The sequence below is a fragment of the Lactuca sativa genome, chromosome 7 (genome assembly GCF_002870075.4).
Source record: "Lactuca sativa cultivar Salinas chromosome 7, Lsat_Salinas_v11, whole genome shotgun sequence".
Lineage (NCBI taxonomy): Eukaryota > Viridiplantae > Streptophyta > Magnoliopsida > Asterales > Asteraceae > Lactuca > Lactuca sativa.
This window is the reverse complement of record NC_056629.2, coordinates 188,006,764-188,031,018: the sequence shown is the minus strand read 5'-3', so window position 1 is coordinate 188,031,018 and position 24,255 is coordinate 188,006,764. Positions and strand designations below refer to the sequence as shown.

At 43.6% G+C, this 24,255-nt stretch overlaps 1 non-coding gene across 1 annotated transcript; it reads right to left on the bottom strand.

Moving 5' to 3' along the window:
* Positions 1–7,340: 7,340 nt before the first annotated feature.
* Positions 7,341–7,446, bottom strand: LOC111921548 (small nucleolar RNA R71). Its single transcript, XR_002860201.1, has one exon. It is a non-coding gene; the product is annotated as a small nucleolar RNA R71 (small nucleolar RNA).
* Between the last annotated feature and the right edge of the window lie 16,809 nt (positions 7,447–24,255).

Below are 24,255 nucleotides of genomic sequence, written 5' to 3'. Positions count from 1 at the left end.
AGACAATTCAGATTTAATCCTTTACATTGGCTTAGACTGCCCATTATCACTGTATCTTGATATCACTTCCCCAACAATACTTACTAACAAAAACTATAAAAGATTGTCTTTAAAATGAATCAGAGTAAGCTAAACTCAGGAGTAAAGAGAAGAAAACTCAAAGCGGAGAGATGTCTGATGATATGCCTCCATAGTTGAGAGATGTCCCCTATCATGTGCCTGGAACAACCACTACCAACAAACCGAAGTCTGATGATATGCCTCCATAGTTGCTCCGACATAGAGCAGAATCAGTTGGTCTTTGGAACCTAGTCCATTTTGAAACTAGGTTGACCTTAGTCATCAATGCAAGGAACTCTCTCCCATGACATATCCTGTTTATCATAAATAGAAATGTAACATCCCAAAATCCAGGTAAAGATATTATATCCTTCCATTTTGTCAAGTTGTCAAAAGTGGTCCTTGTGAGAATTCTTGTAGCAAATGAGTACGTTGGGCGTACTGGGGAGTACGCTGCGCGTACTCATGCACTTAATTTGGACGCGGACTCGCCTGGGTACGCTGGACGTAATGGGTCCAGATGCAAACCCTAATATTTGCTTGTGCACTATATAATGGATTCTAAGGCTCATTTCTCAGCCTCCATATCATTGAGTAAAACCCTAAGAGAGCCTCCTAATCGTCCTTAGCTTGAGAGTGAGTGTTTTGGAGCTAAAAGTGCCTTTATGTGTGTGTGAAGAAGAAGGAGAGGAGCTTGTGGAGGCTAGAGCTTGAAGTGCAAGTTTGGATATGAGATCTATAGAGGAAAGAGCTGCATTTGGAGGTATAAAGTTTAAAACTTTCCACTTCTTTTTGGTTAGATGCTTGCATGGACCATTTTAGGGTTAAAAGTCCCAAAGGTGGAGACTTTATGAGTGTAATGTGCTCCATGGACCTAGATCTTTCCCATTTCAGTGTTATTCGTGTTATAAATCCACAAAGTTTCCATCTTGGTCGTGGATATGAGGTTATGCATGAGTATTGAGCTTTCTAGTGTGAGGAAGTGGAGTATTATGTACGCTGGGCGTAATCCCAGTACGTGCGGCGTAAGGGGTCGGGTACCCCGCTTTCTGTGAAGACACCAAGTACGCCCAGCGTAACCCAGGGAGTTGACTTTTGTTGACTTTTAGGGTTTGGTCAACTTTAGGGTCTTTGAGCCATAAGAGGGGTAAAATGGTCTTTGATATTGCAATATTTATACCTATTTTTTAGGCAATATTTAAATACGTTTTTATATATAAGTTGGTAATTTGTTTAGAATAATGGTACTTATGAGTTTAAATTGTTACTTGCAGCTAACTAGGAGTATTTTCGAAGAAAGGGACCAGATTTGACAATTTATGGAACATTGGAGACTTGGAGTGTAAAAAAAAACGAAGCCATGTAATTTACTAAAACCACGACTTGGCGTAGATAACCACGACGTGGTATGAGTATTCTAGAAGACAGGATTACGCAAAGAAGGAGTCCTTGCCTGCTACAGAATCTGTTGATAACCACGACGTGGCAAAGATAACCACGACGTGACACATGATTTTTCAGAATATATATACGCTATTAAACTCTACGACAGGGGAGACTTTTGGCTAGAGAAAGAGGTTCCAGAAGGCGATTTTTAGCAGAAGAAAGGTCCTGGAAAAAAGGTTTCAACACCAAAAGAGTGAAGGTCCATAATTTAGTTTACTTATTTGTTACCTCGGAACATGTTTCATTATACTTTGATTTGTGTTAGTGTGTTAGTTGCTATTATGAGCAGCTCAATCTAGCTACTCTTGTTTAGTTAGATGAAGCTTCCAACTTATGAATAGCTTAATTTTATATGGATATATTTAGTTGGTAAATTTCTTGTGTTTGATTTATAGTTACCTAGCATGCTTGTGTTTGTTTCTTTAGTTGCTTAATTTCATGTTCTGTGTAGCTTAGTGACCATTAACTGCATGAACTTGTTTACCTAGTGATTTAGTGAACATTAAATTGTTAGAGCTAGGATTGAAAAATCTTAGTTAGTAATTAAAGTAAATAAACTTAGCTGTGCTAGAGAACGTAGATTATGACTATAATTGCGTTTACATAATAAATCTTACATAGCGTATTCATATTCATAATTGGTTCTGTGTTTAATTGTGTGTGACCATACATAGTTTTACATGAATTAATTAATTATTGGTAAAGTTAGACTTAAATTATTAATATAATTAAAACCAACTTGATAATCCATAATTATTAGCTAGCCATAAGGACGAAGTGGATTCGAACTAGACAAGAGTGTTTTTACTTTTTGATTGAATTTGAGTTAAGTTCGTCTGATCTTGTAAAATTAGATAAAACCCTTTCTAAACTTGTTAATAATTAGGTTAATTTGATAGCAAGTAGATTAATTAGTAACACTGTTCCCTGTGATCGATACCCGACTTACCTAAGCTATATTGTAATCTGACTAGGTACACTGCCTATAAGTGCATAGTTAGTTTAAGTTTGTTAGGTTATAAATATTAAAATTAGTGGGTACTTCCGTGCACATTAGTCTTTCACCCTTTTGAGAGTATTAAGAGGAGGAATAAGTCTAGCCTTGAGTGATGTATTTATTTAGAGTGTCTATTTCATATGATTAGGCGTAGGCTAGATCAGATTTTACAGAGTTTGAGATTTCACCGAGTTACCCGAGGTGAGTCTTCTCACTATACTTTACCTAGAGTGGTAATTAGAGTTATGAGACAGAGTATTGTATGTTTTTGCATGATGTGATTTCTATGTGCTTTATGCTATGTATGTTACAGAGTTTATAGAGTTAGGATTGGAAGGTCAACAGAGTTGGGGCCAGAGGGCCCACAGAGTTATGGGACTGGAGGGTCCCACTGAGACAAATTGACCGGAGGGTCAAACAGAGTTATATCCTTGAGTGGCTAATATGTGTTGTGTGTGGTATTTTGAGGAAACTCACTAAGCATTTATGCTTACAGTGTTGTGTTATGTGTTTCAGGTACTAGTGAGGATCACGGGAAGGCGCCAGCTTGATCAGTACACACACGGGGAGTTTTATATTTTGATCTTGGGATGTGATGTTATGTTTTGACTATGTGATACAATGGTGTTTTTATAACAATTATGAATGAAAATGTGTTTTATAAACTGCGAAAATTATTTTGAAAATTTGGGTGTTACAAGTTGGTATTAGAAACTGGTTTGAGGGATTCGGGTACACCTTCGGGCGTATCTGAAGTCAGACTGTGGATTTGGGAGGTTTTCAAAATAAAATTTACAAAATTTTCTCAAGAGTAAATTTTTTTTGAAAGAGCAGAGCAGAGCAGTGTGTACGATCAGCCAACGTCCGAACGGTGATTTCCCAAAATACCCTTACGTTATGAGTTATGAGATATGTTATGATATGATATGCATGCTAGAGTAGGCTAGGTGTTCTTATTTGGACTATAGTGGCCTGATTTGTGATGCCTTAGTCTAAGGATTTTGCTGCTAGGAGATGCTTGAGAGTGAATATATAGCAGCGAGGAGCTTATGAGAGATCTGCTTGACAGTAGACTATGCATAGAGAGAGAGAGAGAGAGAGAGACAGTAGAGTGCTTGGTATTTGTGATCCTAGGAGGAGGACTTGGGGTGAATATTGATGCGGTGTGGGCGATAGTATTGGGCCCGTACTACCGAAGGCACCGGATCAGTGCACAACCCAAGTAAGAATCCTTAGGGTACCAGGGATCAAGTAGGATTGGGATATCGAGTGTGTGTACACTCGAGAGAGTCTCTGATGTCTTGTGTTGTACTTCAGAGAGACATCATGATGGGGACACGCCATAGGCCAGGGACTAGTGAGGGGGGTGTGAGCGATGAGGAGCTCCGCCAGATGATTCATGATAAGGTGGCTGCTACCATCCGCGTTGAGATTCCAGAGATGTTCGGGTCTATCAAGACCACCCTGATCGAGACTTTTGATGAGCGTTATGTTGCTCTTACTGATGCTGTTGTTACTGCAGCCACTGCGGCCGTTGCTGCTGCCAGGCCACAGGGTGGTGACGCGTTGCTGTACTGGGAGTTCAGCAACACGAAGCCACCAAAGTTTGATGGGACTCAGGATCCAATAGCTGCGATGAGGTGGATCTCTGACATTGAGGGGTGCTTCTACACATGTTCATGTCCGGAGCATCTGAGGGTTCGGTTCGCGTTGAACCAACTTAGCTTGGGGACGAAGGACTGGTGCAAGTTTGTGACAGCGCACTATTCTTCTGCAGAGCTTGCTGCGGTGACCTGGGAGAGGTTCACCGCTATGTTTCATGATGAGTACGTTCCCCTGGTGGAAAGGGAGCGTTTGGCCGAGGAGTTCTTGACCCTCAAGCAGGGTACAGAGTCTGTTACTGTGATCACCAGGATGTTTCTTGAGAGGGCGATGTTCTGCCCTGAGCACGTGTCTTCTGAGCAGGCACGTATGAGCCGGTATTTGAGCATTTTGAGGAGAGACATCCGCGAGTTAGTGGCAAACTCAACATACCAGAAATTTTCCGAGCTTCAGGAAATTGCCTGGAAGAGGGAGATTGAACTAGAGACTCAGGCCAGGGAGGAGGCAGAGTCTCAAGGGAGGGATCGGCGACCGACGCAGTCCCAGCTGGCCGCCACGCGGGCTAAGCCCATAGATTCGAGATCTGGGAACCAGAAGGGCTGCACTTGTGGAAAGTACGGCAAGAGTCATGAGGGGGTGTGTAGAGCAGGGTCTTGCTACAAGTGTGGCAAGGAGGGGCATATGGTCAAGGAATGCTCCAAGGGGTTTGCAGTGTGTTTTCACTGCAACCAGACTGGACACCGGAAGGCCGAGTGTCCATAGTTGCGAGGGTCAGCTCAGGGAGCTTCTCAGGGGTCTGTCCCCGCTGCTGTTCGAGCTACAGAGAGTCGGCCGGCGAAGGTCGAGGCGCCGAAGGCTCGCGGGAGAGCCTTCCAGTTGATAGCGAAGGAGGTCCGTGCAACACCCGATGTTGTGGCTGGTATGTATTCTTTCATATGTTTATTTCTGAGTTTGTGGTGTTATGCTTATATTGTGATATGTGTAGGTACATTTCGTGTGTGTTCTGTGCCTGCTTTGGTGCTATTTGACTCGGGTGCAAGTCGGTCTTTTGTGTCGTTAGCCTTTAGTCAGCACATCAGTATTTGTCGTGAGGCATTGAGTCGACCTTTGCGAGTTTCCATAGCTGACGAGAGAGCAGTGTATGACACTGATGTGATTCGAGGATGTGTACTCAAGATATTAGGCGTTGAGTTTCCGATAGATTTGGTCCCGATTGGTATGGGAGATGTCTGTGTCATCGTGGTCATGGACTGGTTGAGCAACTTTGGAGAGGCTATCGACTGCGAGCGACAGCTGGTGACCATACGAGACCCTAGTGGGGGAGTTCTTATGGTTTATGGCGAGGGCACCCGTTCTGGGTCGGCATTTTTAGCAGAAGAAAGGTCCTGGAAAAAGGGTTTTGGCTAGAGAAAGAGGTTCTAGAAGGCGATTTTTAGCAGAAGAAAGGTCCTGGAAAAAGGGTTTCAACACCAAAAGAGTGAAGGTCCATAATTTAGTTTACTTATTTGTTACCTAGGAAAAGGTTTCATTATACTTTGATTTGTGTTAGTGTGTTAGTTGCTATTATGAGCAACTGAATCTAGCTACTCTTGTTTAGTTAGATGAAGCTTCCAACTTATGAATAGCTTAATTTTATATGAATTTATTTAGTTGGTAAATTGCTTGTGTTTGATTTATAGTTACCTAGCATGCTTGTGTTTGTTTCTTTAGTTGCTTAATTTCATGTTCTGTGTAGCTTAGTGACCATTAACTGCATGAACTTGTTTTCCTAATGATTTAGTGAACATTAAATTGTTAGAGCTAGGATTGACCAATCTTAGTTAGTAATTAAAGTAAATAAACTTAGATGTGCTAGAGAACGTAGATTATGATTATAATTGCGTTTACATAATAAATCTTACATAACATATTCATATTCATAATTGGTTCTGTGTTTAATTGTGTGTGACCATATATAGTTTTACATGAATTAATTAATTATTGGTAAAGTTAGACTTAAATTACTAATATAATTAAAACCAACTTGATAATCCATAATTATTAGCTAGCCATAAGGACGAAGTGGATTCGAACTAGACAATTGTGTTTTTACTTCTTGATTGAATTTGAGTTAAGTTCGTCTGATCTTGTAAAATCAGATAAAACCCTTTCTAAACTTTTTAATAATTTGGTTAATTTGATAGCAAGTAGATTAATTAGTAACACCGTTCCTTGTGATCGATACCCGACTTACCTAAGCTATATTGTAATCTGACTAGGTACACTGCCTATAAGTGTATAGTTAGTTTAAGTTTGTTAGGTTATAAATATTAAAATTAGTGGGTACTTCCGTGCACATCAAATTTTTGGTGCTGTTACCGGGGAACGGCTTAGTTTATTATTTATTTATTTGCTTTAGGTTAATCGATCCTTTGTGGGGTAAAACCCGCAAAAAGTTAATTTTCCAGCAAGGTTTAATTTTTTTTAGTCATAGAGTCCACGACGTGGCCAGATAAGTGCCACGACGTGGTTTCTGAGAATTTTAGTTTATTTTTCTATTTTAGTTCAGTTTTACGTTTTTTTATTTAGTTTGTTGCAGGAGTTCACGACCAGAGGCTCAAACACACCTTTTGTGCCACCACTTGAAGATCCCGAGTCTGCAATTCACAAGAAGAAGACGCCCTTACAAGAATTCAAATCAGTGTTTTCAAAGAAATCAGCGAAGAAGACTGGGGAGTCAAGTTCATCCTCGAAGAACAAAAGCAAGCTTGAACACTTGGATCAAATACCCGTCCAAACCGAATCCGAGTACGATACCGAGCCCGAATTCGAAGAACATACGAGCGAACCCGAGAACGAGCCAAGGCACGAGATGGAAAATATTGAAGAAATGTCCATGGGAGCTTATAGAAAGAGAATTCGAGATGATGTTGGTCCAGGCTTAGTACAACCTGCAATCCCTGCCACTGCCACATTCAAGCTAAAGGGACATATCCTTTCCGCACTAAAGGATATCCCATTCTATGGAAAGGATCACGAGGATGCATTCAAACACTTAGATGAAGTGAATGACATTGCTGATTACTTTAATGTCCCAAATATTAACAGAGACACCATTTTGCTAAGGATGATCCCCGTTACTTTTAAAGGAGCTGCAAAGGATTGGTTGAAAGCACTTTCACCCGGTACCGTAACTACTTGGGCTCAAATGCGTGAGCAGTTTCTAGATCAATTCTGTCCACCATCCAAGATTGCTAAACTCAAAAGGCAATATCCAATTTTGAGCAAAACCCGGGAGAGTCACTTTATGAAGCTTGGGACCGTTACAAAGGGTTGTTAAGAAATTGTCCTCAACATGACCTTAACATTCAACAGGAGGTGTCAATATTTTATGATGGGGTAAACATGATGACAAGATAACTCCTTGATTCTCAAGGACCACTTACAAAGGAAAATCCGGGCGAAGTCAAGGAATTAATTGAAGAATTCGCAAAACACTCTTGGGAATATCATAATCCAAGGAATGAAGGCATTAAAGGAGTTGGGGGTGCACAACCCGAAGAGATAGCTGCGGTGATGGCAATGCTTAACACTATGGAGAGAAGATTAACACAAATGGACCAATTTATTCATGCAATTAGAGTTGGTTGCGAGAGATATAATGGTCCACATTTGACAAAAGATTGCAACTTGGACGAATATGGAAACAAGAAAGCTCAAGTCTGCTATTCGAGTGGGGACAAGTATGATGAAGATTGGAGGAAACCAAAGAAAGAGTGGCTGCCCTATGATGAATATAAGAAGAAAAAGGAAGAGAAATATAGACAAACTGGCAGAGGCTTCTACCAAAAAGAACAACCACCAATCGAGAAGAAAGCCGATCTAGAGACCATGTTAATTAAATTTATGGAAGCTTCCGAAAAGAGACACGAGGCTACTGATTCTGCTATTAATGAACAAAGAACTTTGGTAAAGAATCATCATGCATTGATGGTAGAACAGCAAGCTTTGATAAAAAATCAACAAGCCTCCATCGATAATCTTGAAATGTAACTTGGTCAAATAACCACTCTGATTAGTGAGAAGCTGTCTCCGAAGAATCCGGAAACGAAGACCCAATCTCATGTAATGGCTATAGATATTGAAGAAGAGTCCATCTCTGAGTTCCTAGAGGCACTAGAAGAAGAACCAAAGCAGCCCGATCCAAAACCAAGGAAGCCAAAGTTCGAAAGTGAAGGGGTTGTTGAAACACCGGCGCCACGCGTGACACTTGTCTGGCCACGACGTGGCCCTTGTCTAAAAAAACACTGCCTGAGCCCGTTCCGGTTTATCAGCCGCCTTTGCTGTTTCCATCCAGAGCTGCCTTTAGTCCACTGGAAAGAGAGAATCTAGAGTTTGTTAAGCACGTGAAGGGAATCCTGATTAATACTCCCTTTATCGAGTCCTTATCCAAAATTCCCGAGTATCTTAGATTAATGCAAGCCTTGATAGACCCCCGTAAGCAATTAAAGAAGCATTCTAAGGTGATTCTAAGTGAGCAAAGCTCAAAAGATATGTTGGGAGAGATAGCTAAGAAGATGGGGGATCCTGGACGCCTCACTCTTCCGTGTGAATTTGGTAACAAAATGAAGGTTGATGCTTTAGCCGATTCTGGGGCTAGCATTAATTTGATGCCTTATTTATTTTATCAGAAGTTGGAAATTCAGAAGATGAAAGCTAAAAGAATGACTATTAACATGGCGAACTGTTCAGTGACACAACCCCAGGGCATTGTGGAGGATATTTTAGTAAAAATTGGAAAATTTGTTTTTCCAATAGAATTTGTAGTGTTGGATATGAAAGAAGATCCCGATGTGCCAATTATCCTTGGTCGTCCGCTACTTAACACTGTTGGAGCTTGTTGATATTCGTGAGTCCAAGCTCACCTTGAGGGTGGGTGATGAAAAGGAAATTTTTGGGATAGAAGATGGCTTTCAAAGGAATCATGTTCAAGAGGAGGTGTTCGTAATTTATGAAGAGAATGAATTAGAAGAACTAGAAAAGCTTATGGAAGAAGAGATCAAGACAGTTCATCAAGTCAAAAGAACAAAACCAAGAGCATCTGTACCCTATTTAATTGAAGTCATTGCTTACTAGAGTCCACCTTCTTGGGTGAGCAAGGAAGATGATGAGATGACAAGTGATGAAGAAGAGGTTACTTCAAAGGTGACAAGGCAAATGGTGAAAGAAGAGACAAGTAGTATGGAGGTAAAGAGTGAAGAAAAATTAAAGACTCAAGGGATTAAACGCAAGTTCGATGTAGATGAAGTCAAGACAAAGAAGGAGAATTCGAAAATGGCATATAAAAAGACACGTGCAAGATTACAAGAGGCGTTTCAAGGAACAAAAGGTCGAGCTGGTGATGGACTCTTCAGAAGATTCAACGTAGGAGACACGGAGTCCAGCTCAAGACTCCAAGAAAAAGAAGCGCTTCTTGGGAGGCAACCCGAGCTTGGTTTGCATTTTCTTTTCTTTTAATTTTTGAGTTTTAATTAGGAAAGATATCAACTCATCGTCTAATAACTGGTACTTGGTAAGAATTAGATGTGGGGTGCTTTAATTAATAAATGGAATACAAAGTAGTTAGTTAAAATTCATTATTTTACTCATTTTTGTGTTCAGACATAAACCACGTCGTGGTTTGTCAATACCACGTTGTGGTTACAGAGCAATTACGGGGATAGTTTGAACTGTTTAACGAATTAGTATTTTTTTATATACCACGTCGTGGTATTTCCGACCACGTCATGTCCTTTTTTAAAAAATCTTTGGGGGTGGGGGGGGGGGACTAGTACTTTATCCCTTTGACCATTAAATTGTTCCTCATTTGTTGCTGCCTCACAAACAGAGACCAAGTGCCCCACACCCAATTTCTTCACTTTTCTTTCCAAAATCTCTTGCATTCCTTGTTTTTTTTTAACTCTATACGATATGTGTTTCACCCATTAATTGTAGTTGGTACTTGCAATTTACACATTTTTAGTTTGGGTTTTGTGTAAATTCCTCATTTGGATGAAATCGATTGAGGTTTTTTAGTTTACATACCTTAGATTATCATTAGGAACAAACCCCAACTGTTAATTGTGGTCAAAATCGAGTATGTGAACCTAAACAGTGTACACGTCCCGATTACGAACCACGACGTGGCGTTAACGGCCACGACGTGGTTCCTGGTTCATCAGAAAATGTTTTATTTATTTATTTTTTTTATACTTTGGGTGTTTTGTTTCTTTTTTTTTTTTTTTTTTTTTTTTTTTTTTTTTTCCAAGACGCAATATTCCACAGGAAGGTGTTCAAATTGATTTGGCAAGCCTTCATCCTCTATATCGATTTCCACAAAACATTTCTCGGGATTTATTGACTACGTATGAGAACCGATTGGGGTGGTTATATAATAGAGAATTTGCAATCGCGCCCATAGTAGATTGGAGATGGTTGCGTGAAGTGGGTCTGCTTTTGAGTTGGAACGCTTTTGGACAAAAGTATATCAGGGACTAGATTTTTCTTTTACTTGTAACAGATGGAGGAATCTTTTTGCCATCCAAGAACCCGTTTACGGGGAATTGTCCGTAGAGCTCTTTGCGACGGTTGGTTTTGAAGAGAGGACTGTAGATTTTGATTACAATAGGGCACTAGTTTTCCGTTTAGGCGGAGTTCATCGGGAGTGCGGCCTTCGAGAGTTTGCTTGGCGAATGTGACTTTATTCTGAAATAGAGACCCAATCTCTGTTTTTGGTAGCCTTCTTACTTGGTTGTGTTCGGGATTTTACTCCCGGCCTGTTGGATGTTCAGTTCTGGAGAACTATTTCCAATCACGAGTATAATGCTCGTGATTCTAGTGAGTCGCAAATTTGGAGCCCCATATACCGTTTCCTGCATCACCTTATCACATTTTCCATTAATCACAAGCATCATGGGTGACAAGGTTTCAATTCAGAATATGTTCTTTTTATGGAGTATTGTTACTCCGGGTGTTTGTTGTGACTTGCCGTACATGCTTGCACGATTCATGAGTAGGAAAACTGTTAGTTCTCGGCAGGGGAGTCCAATAACGGGAGGGTATTTGGTCACCCGTCTTGCTCGTTCCTATGGTATTTTGTCTCCGGAATTTGTGCGGAATTTGACACGTTTTCCCGACATTGAATTGTCGCGTCAAGTTATGGGGCTTATGCGGGTTGTGGTTAATGTTGGGGGCAGGTTTGTTATACCACCAGTAGACGAGGCACATGATAACGCGCAAACAGAGCAACAACCACAAGCCAGACCTTGGCGTAGACATGTTCGAGCTCGAGGAGAGATGGATAGAGAGCGTGCTACTCCACAACATGTACAAGGAGTACCCACCGACCCTTTTCAGAGTCGGGTGGGAACTTATTTGGATAACCTCCGGGGGCATGCTATCTATCATACTCAGCTTACCGAGGGTATTTATTCACATTTGGGCATGATCCGTCCACCATCTATGCCACCTCATTATCCTTATTTTCCAACATGGGAGGAGCTTTGGAATCCGTGGAATGATGGGGAAGGACCGAGTGGAATGCAGGGACGAGATGATGATGAATGATTTTTTTTTCTATTTAGTTTCTTTTGTTTATTTTAAGTAGGGTTCTTTTATGTTTGAATTTGGTTTGTGCTGTAAGACTTTGTTACACTATTATGTTACTCTTTTATTTCTTTTGGGTTTTTCCGTTTTTTTTTTCAGATTAGCATGGGAATTTTTAGAAGCACATAAGGATGAGTCAAGAGTCGTGTTTGTCTAGTAAAGTCAAGGTTTGGTTAAAGTCATGAGTCAAAACTCACAATTAAAGATAAGTGTGGGGTACGTTGGAGGGAGAGAGGTTACAGTAGGAAAGTATATTTACATAGAAGAGTCTTAACCCATTAAGACACTGGTCAAGCTGCGAGGATGAATAAATTCTACACCAACTTCATATTTTGGAGAGGTCCATGTTCAAGATGCACGTTTTCCATGCTTTTGGAGATGTTCACACCACTATCCCAGGGGAGTCTGTTCCTTTTTCTCCCTTTTTCTTAATTTTGATTTATTTTAGGCATACAATGAGGCATTGTATGAAATAAGTGTGGGGTAGGGGGTATAAAGTAAATTGCTAGATAATGATAAAATTTGATGGTAAAATTTGAAAATTGAAATTTCTAATTAGATCTAGTAATAATAATTTGAACTGTAGTTGTTAGTGTCATATGGGATGATCCGATAAAAGTTCAAATGTTTAGTTGAGCCAATACACGTTATAGTGCATTTGTGGCCTCCCTTATTTTAGTGAAATCATGGAACAAAAACATAACCCCGCTTGGTTTGAGGGATGCAATATGTTTAGCAGCCTAAACCTGAAATGTATCCAGGAAAGCTATGTATTAACCAATAAAGGTTGAAGTTAAGCGCCCATGCTTAAGCATGTAGGTTTTGAGTGAAAAAAAGTGAGTTATACATGTAAAAAAAATAGAGAAAGAAATTACTGAAAAGTAAGAATTCTTGAAGAATTTTGGAGCTATTAAAGTATGAAGATCAAAGATCAAAGTTCTAAGGAATCAAAAGTTGAAGATGCCAAAAATCATGAAAGAAGTGAATTAAAAAAATCAAGATTAAACTATCAAAGAAGTGAAGAATTCAAGAGCTCCAACTATTGGTATCTTAAAGTTGTAACTCTTTAGTTTATGTATGCTTGGGTAGCTTTACAAAAATACTTTGAGGTTAAGTAAGATTTCTGCTGATGGATTCGGAGGGTTGCATAAAATGAGCATTGTGCGAAAGAAGTGGGCGAGTGTTTATGAAGATTGTGAGTATTTAAAGTATGGGGGGGGGGGGGGGGTACTTTAGGAAAATTTTAGAAACAAATGCATGCGTTGAGGTCTTGTCATAATGGCTGAGCTGGAATCAGATTGTTCTATGTGATGTTAGTAATAAAGGGTTAAGTTTAAATTTGCTTGAGGGCAAGCAAAGTCCAAGTGTGGGGTATTTTGATATTGCCATATTTATACCTATTTTTAGGCAATATTTAAGTACATTTTTATATATAAGTTGGTAATTTGTTTAGAATAATGGTACTTATGACTTTAAATTGTTACTTGCAGCCAACTAGGAGTATTTTCGAAGAAAGGGACCAGATTTGACAATTTATGGAACATTGGGGACTTGGAGTGTAAAAAACAAAGGAAGCGACACAATTTACTAAAACCACGACGTGGCGTAGATAACCACAACGTGGTATGAGTATTCTAGAAGACATGATTACGCAAAGAAGGAGTCCTTGCCCGCTACGGAATCTGTTGATAACCACGACGTGGCAAAGATAACCACGACGTGACACGGGATTTTTCAGAATATATATACGCTATTAAACTCTACGACAGGGGAGACTTTTGGCTAGAGAAAGAGGTTCCAGAAGGCGATTTTTAGCAGAAGAAAGGTCCTGGAAAAAAGGTTTCAACACCAAAAGAGTGAAGGTCCATAATTTAGTTTACTTATTTGTTACCTCGGAACATGTTTCATTATATTTTGATTTGTGTTAGTGTGTTAGTTGCTATTATGAGCAGCTCAATCTAGCTACTCTTGTTTAGTTAGATGAAGCTTCCAACTTATGAATAGCTTAATTTTATATGGATATATTTAGTTGGTAAATTTCTTGTGTTTGATTTATAGTTACCTAGCATGCTTGTGTTTGTTTCTTTAGTTGCTTAATTTCATGTTCTGTGTAGCTTAGTGACCATTAACTGCATAAACTTGTTTACCTAATGATTTAGTGAACATTAAATTGTTAGAGCTAGGATTGACCAATCTTAGTGAGTAATTAAAGTAAATAAACTTAGCTGTGCTAGAGAACGTAGATTATGACTATAATTGCATTTACATAATAAATCTTACATAGCATATATTCATATTCATAATTGGTTCTGTGTTTAATTGTGTGTGACCATACATAGTTTTACATGAATTAATTAATTATTGGTAAAGTTAGACTTAAATTATTAATATAATTAAAACCAACTTGATAATCCATAATTATTAGCTAGCCATAAGGACGAAGTGGATTCGAACTAGACAAGAGTGTTTTTACTTTTTGATTGAATTTGAGTTAAGTTCGTCTGATCTTGTAAAATCAGATAAAACCCTTTCTAAACTTGTTAATAATTAGGTTAATTTGATAGCAAGTAGATTAATTAGTAACACTGTTCCTTGTGATCGATACCCGACTTACCTAAGCTATATTGTAATCTGACTAGGTACACTGCCTATAAGTGCATAGTTAGTTTAAGTTTGTTAGGTTATAAATATTAAAATTAGTGGGTACTTCCGTGCACATCAGTCTTTTACCCTTTTGAGAGTATTAAGAGGAGGAATAAGTCTAGCCTTGAGTGATGTATTGATTTAGAGTGTCTATTTCAGATGATTAGGCGTAGGCTAGATCAGATTTTACAGAGTTCGAGATTTCACCGAGTTACCCGAGGTGAGTCTTCTCACTATACTTTACCTAGAGTGGTAATTAGAGTTATGAGACAGAGTATTGTATGTTTTTTCATGATGTGATTTCTATGTGCTTTATGCTATGTATGTTACAGAGTTTATAGAGTTAGGATTGGAAGGTCAACAGAGTTGGGGCCAGAGGGCCCACAGAGTTATGGGACTGGAGGGTCCCACTGAGACACATTGACCAGAGGGTCAAACAGAGTTATAGCCTCAAGTGGCTAATATGTGTTGTGTGTGGTATTTTGAGGAAACTCACTAAGCATTTATGCTTACAGTGTTGTGTTATGTGTTTCAGGTACCAGTGAGGATCACGTGAAGGCGCCAGCTTGATCAGTACACACACGGGGAGTTTTATATTTTGATCTTGGGATGTGATGTTATGTTTTGACAATGTGATACAATGGTGTTTTTATAACAATTATGAATGAAAATATGTTTTATAGAATGCGAAAATTATTTTGAAAATTTGGGTGTTACAAGTTGGTATTAGAAACTGGTTTGAGGGATTCGGGTACACCTTCGGGCGTATCTGAAGTCATACTGTGGATTTGGGAGGTTTTCAAAATAAAATTTACAAAATTTTCTCAAGAGTAAATTTTTTTTGAAAGAGCAGAGCAGAGCAGTGTGTATGATCAGCCAACGTCCGAACGGTGATTTCCCAAAATACCCTTACGTTATGAGTTATGAGATATGTTATGATATGATATGCATGCTAGAGTAGGCTAGGTATTCTTATTTGGACTATAGTGGCCTGATTTGTGATGCCTTAGTCTAGGGATTTTGCTGCTAGGAGATCTTGAGAGTGAACATATAGCAGCGAGGAGCTTATTAGAGATCTGCTTGAGAGTAGACTATGCATAAAGAGAGAGAGAGAGTAGAGTGCTTGGGATTTGGGATCCTAGGAGGAGGACTTGGGGTGAATATTGATGCGGTGTGGGCGATAGTATTGGGCCCGTACTACCGAAGGCACCGGATCAGTGCACAACCCAAGTAAGAATCCTTAGGGTACCAGGGATCAAGTAGGATTGGGATATCGAGTGTGTGTACACTCGAGAGAGTCTCTGATATCTTGTGTTGTACTTCAGACAGACATCATGGTGGGGACACACCACAGGCCAGGGACTAGTGAGGGGGGTGTGAGCGATGAGGAGCTCCGCCAGATGATTCATGATAAGGTGGCTGCTGCCATCCGCGCTGAGATTCCAGAGATGTTCGGGTCTATCAAGACCACCCTGATCGAGAATTTTGATGAGCGTTATGTTGCTCTTACTGATGCTGTTGTTGCTGCAGCCACTGCGGCCATTGCTGCTGCCAGGCCACAGGGGGGTGACGCGTTGCTGTACCGGGAGTTCAGCAACACGAAGCCACCAAAGTTTGATGGGACTCAGGATCCGATAGCTGCGATGAGGTGGATCTCTGACATTGAGGGGTGCTTCTACACATGTTCATGTCCGGAGCATTTGAGGGTTCGGTTCGCGTTGAACCAGCTTCGCTTGGGGACGAAGGACTGGTGCAAGTTTGTGACAGCGCACTATTCTTCTGCAGAGCTTGCTGCGGTGACCTGGGAGAGGTTCACCGCTATGTTTCATGATGAGTACGTTCCCCCGGTGGAAAGGGAGCGTTTGGCCCAGGAGTTCTTGACCCTCAAGCAGGGTACAGAGTCTGTTACTATGATCACCAGGATGTTTCATGAGAGGGCGATGTTCTGCCCTTAGCACGTGTGTTCTGAGCAGGCACGTATGAGCCGGTATTTGAGCATTTTGAGGAGAGACATCCGCGAGTTCGTGGCAAACTCGACATACCAGACATTTTCCGAGCTTCAGGAAATTGCCCGGAAGAGGGAGATTGAACTAGAGACTCAGGCCAGGGAGGAGGCGGAGTCTCAAGGGAGGGATCGGCGACCGACGCAGTCGCAGCCGGCCGCCACGCGGGCTAAGCCTGCCGATTCGAGATCTGGGAACCAGAAGGGCCGCACTTGTGGCTAGTACGGCAAGAGTCATGAGGGGGTGTGCAGAGCAGGGTCTTGCTACAAGTGTGGCAAGGAGGGGCATATGGTCAAGGAATGCTCCAAGGGGTTTGCAGTGTGTTTTCACCGCAACCAGACTGGACACCGGAAGGCCGAGTGTCCACAGTTGCGAGGGTCAGCTCAGGGAGCTTCTCAGGGGTCTGTCCCCGCTGCTGTTCGAGCTATAGAGAGTCGGCCGGCGAAGGTCGAGGCGCCGAAGGCTCGCGGGAGAGCCTTCCAGTTGATAGCGGAGGAGGTCCGTGCAACACCCGATGTTGTGGCTGGTATGTATTCTTTCATATGTTTATTCTGAGTTTGTGGTGTTATGCTTATATTGTGATATGTGTAGGTACATTTCTTGTGTGTTCTGTGCCTGCTTTGGTGCTATTTGACTCGGGTGCGAGTCGGTCTTTTGTGTCGTTAGCCTTTAGTCAGCACATCAGTATTTGTCGTGAGGCGTTGAGTCGACCTTTGCGAGTTTCCATAGCTGACGATAGAGCAGTGTATGACACTGATGTGATTCGAGGATGTGTACTCAAGATATTAGGCGTTGAGTTTCCGATTGATTTGGTCCCGATTGCTGTGGGAGATGTCTGTGTCATCGTGGTGATGGACTGGTTGAGCAAATTTGGAGAGGCTATCGACTGCGAGCGACAGCTGGTGACCATACGAGACCCTAGTGGGGGAGTTCTTATGGTTTATGGCGAGGGTACCCATTCTGGGTCGGAATTTTTTCAGCCACGAGAGCGAGGCAGAGTCTATAGCAGGGCTGTAGTGGGTATGTGGCTTATGTGATGGATACGAGGATATGTGCAGGGAGACCGAGGTCGGTCGATGAGGTCCCGATAGTGCGTGAGTTCCCAGATGTTGTCCCCTAGGAGTTGCCGGGTGTGCCTCCCGAGAGGCAGGTGGAGTTCCGTATTGATTTGGTTCTGGGAGCAGCGCCTATCGCCAAGGCGCCCTATCGCCTTGCACCTCCAGAGATGCAGGAGTTGTCCTCGCGGATTCAGGAGCTGCTTGGGAAGGGGTTTATACGGCCGAGTAGCTCGCCATGGGGAGCGTTGATCCTTTTTGTCAAGAAGAAGGATGGTTCACACCGGACGTGCATTGATTACCGGGAGTTGAACAAGCTGACGGTCAAGAACTGTTACCCCTTACCAAGGATCGACGATTTATTCGATCAGTTGCAGGGAGCGTCTTGGTTCTCCGAGATTGATTTGAGGTCTGGATATCATCAGATGAGGGTGCGTGATGAGGATATCTAGAAGACAACGTTCAAGACTCGTTATGGGCATTACGAGTTCGTGGTGATGCCTTTCGGGCTCACCAATGCACCGGTGGCATTCATGGATCTCATGAACAGGGTGTGCAGGTTGATGTTGGATTGTTCAGTGATCGTGTTTATTGATGATATATTGGTGTATTCGAGGTCCAGAGAGCAGCATGAGGAGCATTTGAGGGAGATCCTCGGAGTTATGAGATCGGAGAGGCTGTACGCCAAATTCTCCAAGTGTGATTTCTGGTTACGGGAGGTCCAGTTTCTAGGGCACCTTGTCAACCAAAATGGAATATTGGTCGATCCGGCCAAGATTGAGGCGGTGATGAGCTGGGAGGTACCAAGATCCCCTTGGGAGATCAGGAGTTCCTGGGGTTGGCCGGATATTATCGAAGATTCATTTAGGATTTCTCTAGGAGGAGGACTTGGGGTGAATATTGATGCGGTGTGGGCGATAGTATTGGGCCCGTACTACCGAAGGCACCGGATCAGTGCACAACCCAAGTAAGAATCCTTAGGGTACCAGGGATCAAGTAGGATTGGGATATCGAGTGTGTGTACACTCGAGAGAGTCTTTGATATCTTGTGTTGTACTTCAGAGAGACATCATGGTGGGGACACACCACAGGCCAGGGACTAGTGAGGGGGGTGTGAGCGATGAGGAGCTCCGCCAGATGATTCATGATAAGGTGGCTGCTGCCATCCGCGCTGAGATTCCAGAGATGTTCGGGTCTATCAAGACCACCCTGATCGAGAATTTTGATGAGCGTTATGTTGCTCTTACTGATGCTGTTGTTGCTGCAGCCACTGCGGCCGTTGCTGCTGCCAGGCCACAGGGGGGTGACGCGTTGCTGTACTGGGAGTTCAGCAACACGAAGCCACCAAAGTTTGATGGGACTCAGGATCCGATAGCTGCGATGAGGTGGATCTCTGACATTGAGGGGTGCTTCTACACATGTTCATGTCCGGAGCATTTGAGGGTTCGGTTCGCGTTGAACCAGCTTCGCTTGGGGACGAAGGACTTGTGCAAGTTTGTGACAGCGCACTATTCTTCTGCAGAGCTTGCTGCGGTGACCTGGGAGAGGTTCACCGCTATGTTTCATGATGAGTACGTTCCCCTGGTGGAAAGGGAGCGTTTGGCCCAGGAGTTCTTGACCCTCAAGCAGGGTACAGAGTCTGTTACTGTGATCACCAGGATGTTTCATGAGAGGGCGATGTTCTGCCCTTAGCACGTGTGTTCTGAGCAGGCACGTATGAGCCGGTATTTGAGCATTTTGAGGAGAGACATCCGCGAGTTCGTGGCAAACTCGACATACCAGACATTTTCTGAGCTTCAGGAAATTGCCCGGAAGAGGGAGATTGAACTAGAGACTCAGGCCAGGGAGGAGGCAGAGTCTCAAGGGAGGGATCGGCGACCGACGCAGTCCCAGCCGGCCGCCACGCGGGCTAAGCCCGCCGATTCGAGATCTGGGAACCAGAAGGGCTGCACTTGTGGAAAGTACGACAAGAGTCATGAGGGGGTGTGCAGAGCAGGGTCTTGCTACAAGTGTGGCAAGGAGGGGCATATGGTCAAGGAATGCTCCAAGGGGTTTGCAGTGTGTTTTCACTGCAACCAGACTGGACACCGGAAGGCCGAGTGTCCATAGTTGCGAGGGTCAGCTCGGGGAGCTTCTCAGGGGTCTGTCCCCGCTGCTGTTCGAGCTACAGAGAGTCGGCCGGCGAAGGTCGAGGCGCCGAAGGCTCGCGGGAGAGCCTTCCAGTTGATAGCGAAGGAGGTCCGTGCAACACCCGATGTTGTGGCTGGTATGTATTCTTTCATATGTTTATTCTGAGTTTGTGGTGTTATGCTTATATTGTGATATGTGTAGGTACATTTCTTGTGTGTTCTGTGCCTGCTTTGGTGCTATTTGACTCGGGTGCGAGTCGGTCTTTTGTGTCTTTAGCCTTTAGTCGGCATATCAGTATTTGTCGTGAGGCGTTGAGTCGACCTTTGCGAGTTTCCATAGCTGACGATAGAGCAGTGTATGACACTGATGTGATTCGAGGATGTGTACTCAAGATATTAGGCGTTGAGTTTCCGATTGATTTGCTCCCGATTGCTATGGGAGATGTCTGTGTCATCGTGGTGATGGACTGGTTGAGCAAATTTGGAGAGGCTATCGACGGCGAGCGATAGCTGGTGACCATACGAGACCCTAGTGGGGGAGTTCTTATGGTTTATGGCGAGGGTACCCATTCTAGGTCGGCATTTTTTCAGCCACGAGAGCAAGGCAGAGTCTACAGCAGGGCTGTAGTGGGTATGTGGCTTATGTGATGGATACGAGGATATGTGCAGGGAGACCGAGGTCGGTCGATGAGGTCCCGATAGTGCGTGAGTTCCCAGATGTTTTCCCCGAGGAGTTGCCGGGTGTGCCTCCCGAGAGGCAGGTAGAGTTCCGCATTGATTTGGTTCCGGGAGCAGCGCCTATCGCCAAGGCGCCCTATCGCCTTGCACCTCCAGAGATGCAGGAGTTGTCCTCGCGGATTCAGGAGCTGCTTGGGAAGGGGTTTATACGGCCGAGTAGCTCCCCGTGGGGAGCGTTGATCCTTTTTGTCAAGAAGAAGGATGGTTCACACCGGACGTGCATTGATTACCGGGAGTTGAACAAGCTGACGGTCAAGAACTGTTACCCCTTACCAAGGATCGACGATTTATTCGATCAGTTGCAGGGAGCGTCTTGGTTCTCCGAGATTGATTTGAGGTCTGGATATCATCAGATGAGGGTGCGTGATGAGGATATCTAGAAGACAACGTTCAAGACTCGTTATGGGCATTACGAGTTCGTGGTGATGCCTTTCGGGCTCACCAATGCACCGGTGGCATTCATGGATCTCATGAACAGGGTGTGCAGGTTGATGTTGGATTGTTCAGTGATCGTGTTTATTGATGATATATTGGTGTATTCGAGGTCCAGAGAGCAGCATGAGGAGCATTTGAGGGAGATCCTCGGAGTTATGAGATCGGAGAGGCTGTACGCCAAATTCTCCAAGTGTGATTTCTGGTTACGGGAGGTCCAGTTTCTAGGGCACCTTGTCAACCAAAATGGAATATTGGTCGATCCGGCCAAGATTGAGGCGGTGATGAGCTGGGAGGTACCAAGATCCCCTTGGGAGATCAGGAGTTCCTGGGGTTGGCCGGATATTATCGAAGATTCATTTAGGATTTCTCTAGGATTGCGGTTCCTCTCACCAGGCTGACCTGGAAGGGCGTGGCTTTCAGTTGGGGCCCGGAGCAGTAGGCCTCATTAGAGACACTTTTCCAGAGATTGTGCGAAGCCCCAGTGTTGGCCCTTCCAGAGGGAATGGAGGACTTTGTGGTATATTATGACGCGTCGATATCAGGTCTGGGTGCGGTGCTGATGCAGAGAGGGCATGTGATAGCATACGCATCGAGGTAGTTGAAGCCTCATGAGACGAGGTGTCCTACGCAGGATCTGGAGTTGGAGGCTGTAGTGTTTGCCCTCAAGATCCGGCGTCACTATTTGTATGGGGTTCGGTGTACCATATACACGGACCACAAGAGCCTGAAGTATATGATGGATCAGCCCAACCTGAACATGCGTCAGAGGAGATGGTTGGACGTGGTAAAGGATTATGAGTGTGAGATCCTGTGCCACCTGGGCAAAGCTAATTTGGTAGCCGATGCTTTGAGTCGTAGGGCAGAGAGTGCCCCTTTGCGAGATGTTTGTATGAGGTTGACAGTGATGACTCTGGTGTTGGACACCATTTGAGAGGCCCAGGTGGAGGCCATGAGACCAGAGAACCACCAACGAGAGCGGGTGATTGGGCAGATATCAGAGTTCATTGCCGATAGTCGGGGGCTTATGACCTTCTAGGGCCGGATTTGGATGCGAGTTGAGGGTGGGGCACGTGCTATTTTGATGGAGGAGGCGCACAGGTCGAGGTTTTCGATCCATCCCAGGGCCACTAAGATGTATTTGGACCTGAAAAGAATTTATTGGTGGCCCTGTATGAAGAGGGATGTGGCTTGGTTTGTAGAGAGGTGCTTGACCTGTCGCATGGTTAAGGCTGAGCACCAGTGTTCGCATGGCAAGTTGCAGCCGCTTGAGGTTCCCCAGTGGAAGTGGGAACAAATTTCCATGGATTTTATCACCAAATTGCCGAGGACTGCGAGAGGCGTCAATGCAATTTGGGTGATAGTCGACCGGCTGACGAAGAGCGCTCATTTTCTGGCTATCAGTGAGAGCTCTTCCGTAGAGAGGCTGGCAGAAGTGTATGTGAGAGAGGTGGTATCGCGACATGGTGTGCCGATCTCGATTGTGTCGGATCGAGATGTGCGTTTCACTTCTAGGTTCTGGAAGAAATTCCATGATGAGTTGGGTACTAGGCTGCATTTCAGTACTGCTTACCACCAGCAGACGGACGGTCAGAGTGAGCGGACGATTCAGACGCTCGAGGACATGCTTCGAGCATGTGTGTTGGACTTCGGAGGGAGTTGGGATATGTATCTGCCTTTGGCTGAGTTTTCTTATAACAACAGCCACCATTCGAGCATTGGTATGCCTCCCTTTGAGTTATTGTATGGGAGGAGGTGTCGGACTCCCATTTGTTGGGGAGAGGTACGACAGCGAGTGATGGGCAGCACTGAGATAGTGCTTCAGACTACCGAGCAGATACATCAGGTTAGACAGAGATTGCTGACGGCCTAGAGTCGCCAGAAGAGTTACGCGGATAGGCGTCGATCCGAGCTCGAGTTCCAGGTTGGAGATTTTGTACTCCTGAAAGTGTCTCCTTGGAAAGGAGTGATCCGATTCTGGAAAAAGGGCAAGTTGGGGCCCCGGTACATTGGACCGTTCAGGGTTATTGCGAGGGTGGGCAGGGTAGCATATCGATTGGAGCTACCTGCGGAGTTGAGCCAAATTCATGATACCTTCCACGTGTCTCAACTGAGGAAGTTCATAGGCGACGAGTCGGCAGTGGTACCATTGGAGGATATCTAGGTGGATGCGGGTCTTAATTATGTTGAGAGGCCGATCGCGATCTTGGACTGGAAGGTCAAGATTCTAAGGAACAAGGAGGTGTCACTAGTTCAGGTCCAGTGGCAGCATCGGAAGGGGTCCGAGCTGACTTGGGAGCCGGAGTCAGAGATGTGGGAGCAGCATCTGGAGTTTTTTTCGGCATGAAACTTCGAGGGGGAAGTCTGGTTCTAGTGGGGGAGAATTGTAACATCCTGAAATCCAGGTAAAGCTATTATATCCTTCCAATTTGTCAAGTTGTCAAAAGTTGTCCTTGTGAGAATGCTTGTAGCAAATGAGTACGCTAGGCGTACTGGGGAGTACGTTGTGCGTACTCATGCGCTTAATTTGGACGCGGACTCGCCTGGGTACGCTGGGCGTAATGGGTCCAGATGCAAACCCTAATATTTGACTTATGCACTATATAATGGATGTTAAGGCTCATTTCTCAGCCTCCATATCAGTGAGTAAAACCCTAAGAAATCCTCCTAATCATCCTTAGCTTGAGAGTGAGTGTTTTGGAGCTAAAAGTGCCTTTGTGTGTATGTGAAGAAGAAGGAGAGGAGCTTGTGGAGGCTAGAGCTTGAAGTGCAAGTTTGGATCTAAGATCTACAGAGGAAAGAGCTGCATTTGGAGGTATAAAGTTCAAAACTTTCCTCTTCTTTTTGGTTAAATGCTTGCATGGACCATTTTAGGGTTAAAAGTCCCAAAGGTGGAGACTTTATGAGTGTAATGTGCTCCATGGACCTAGATCTGTCCCATTTCAGTGTTATTTGTGCTATAAATCCATAAAGTTTGCATCTTGGTCATGGATATGAGGTTATGCATGAGTATTGAGCTTTCTAGTGTGAGGAAGTGGAGTATTATGGCTGTTAGTGACTTGTACAGCCATGCAAAGACTTAAAGTCGCCGACTTTATGGATTAAGAGGGTTATAAATGGTCAGATCTAGAAGTTGGACATGGGTCTTAACGGATTAAGACCCCAAAATGCTTAGAGTATGAAACTGGAAGTTACGTTGGGCGTAATCCCAGTACGCGCGACGTAAGGGGTCGCGCACCCCACTTTCTGTGAAGACACCGGTATGCCCAGCGTACATGTGTGGTACGCGCAGCGTAACCCGAGTAGTTAACTTTTGTTGACTTTTAGGGTTTGGTCAACTTTAGGGTCTTTGAGCCATAAGATGGGTAAAATGGTCTTTTACCCTTCTGAGAGTATTAAGAGGAGGAATAAGTCTAGCCTTGAGTGATGTATTGATTTAGAGTGTCTATTTCATATGATTAGGTGGAGGCTAGATCGGATTTTACAGAGTTCGAGATTTCACCGAGTTACCCGAGATGAGTCTTCTC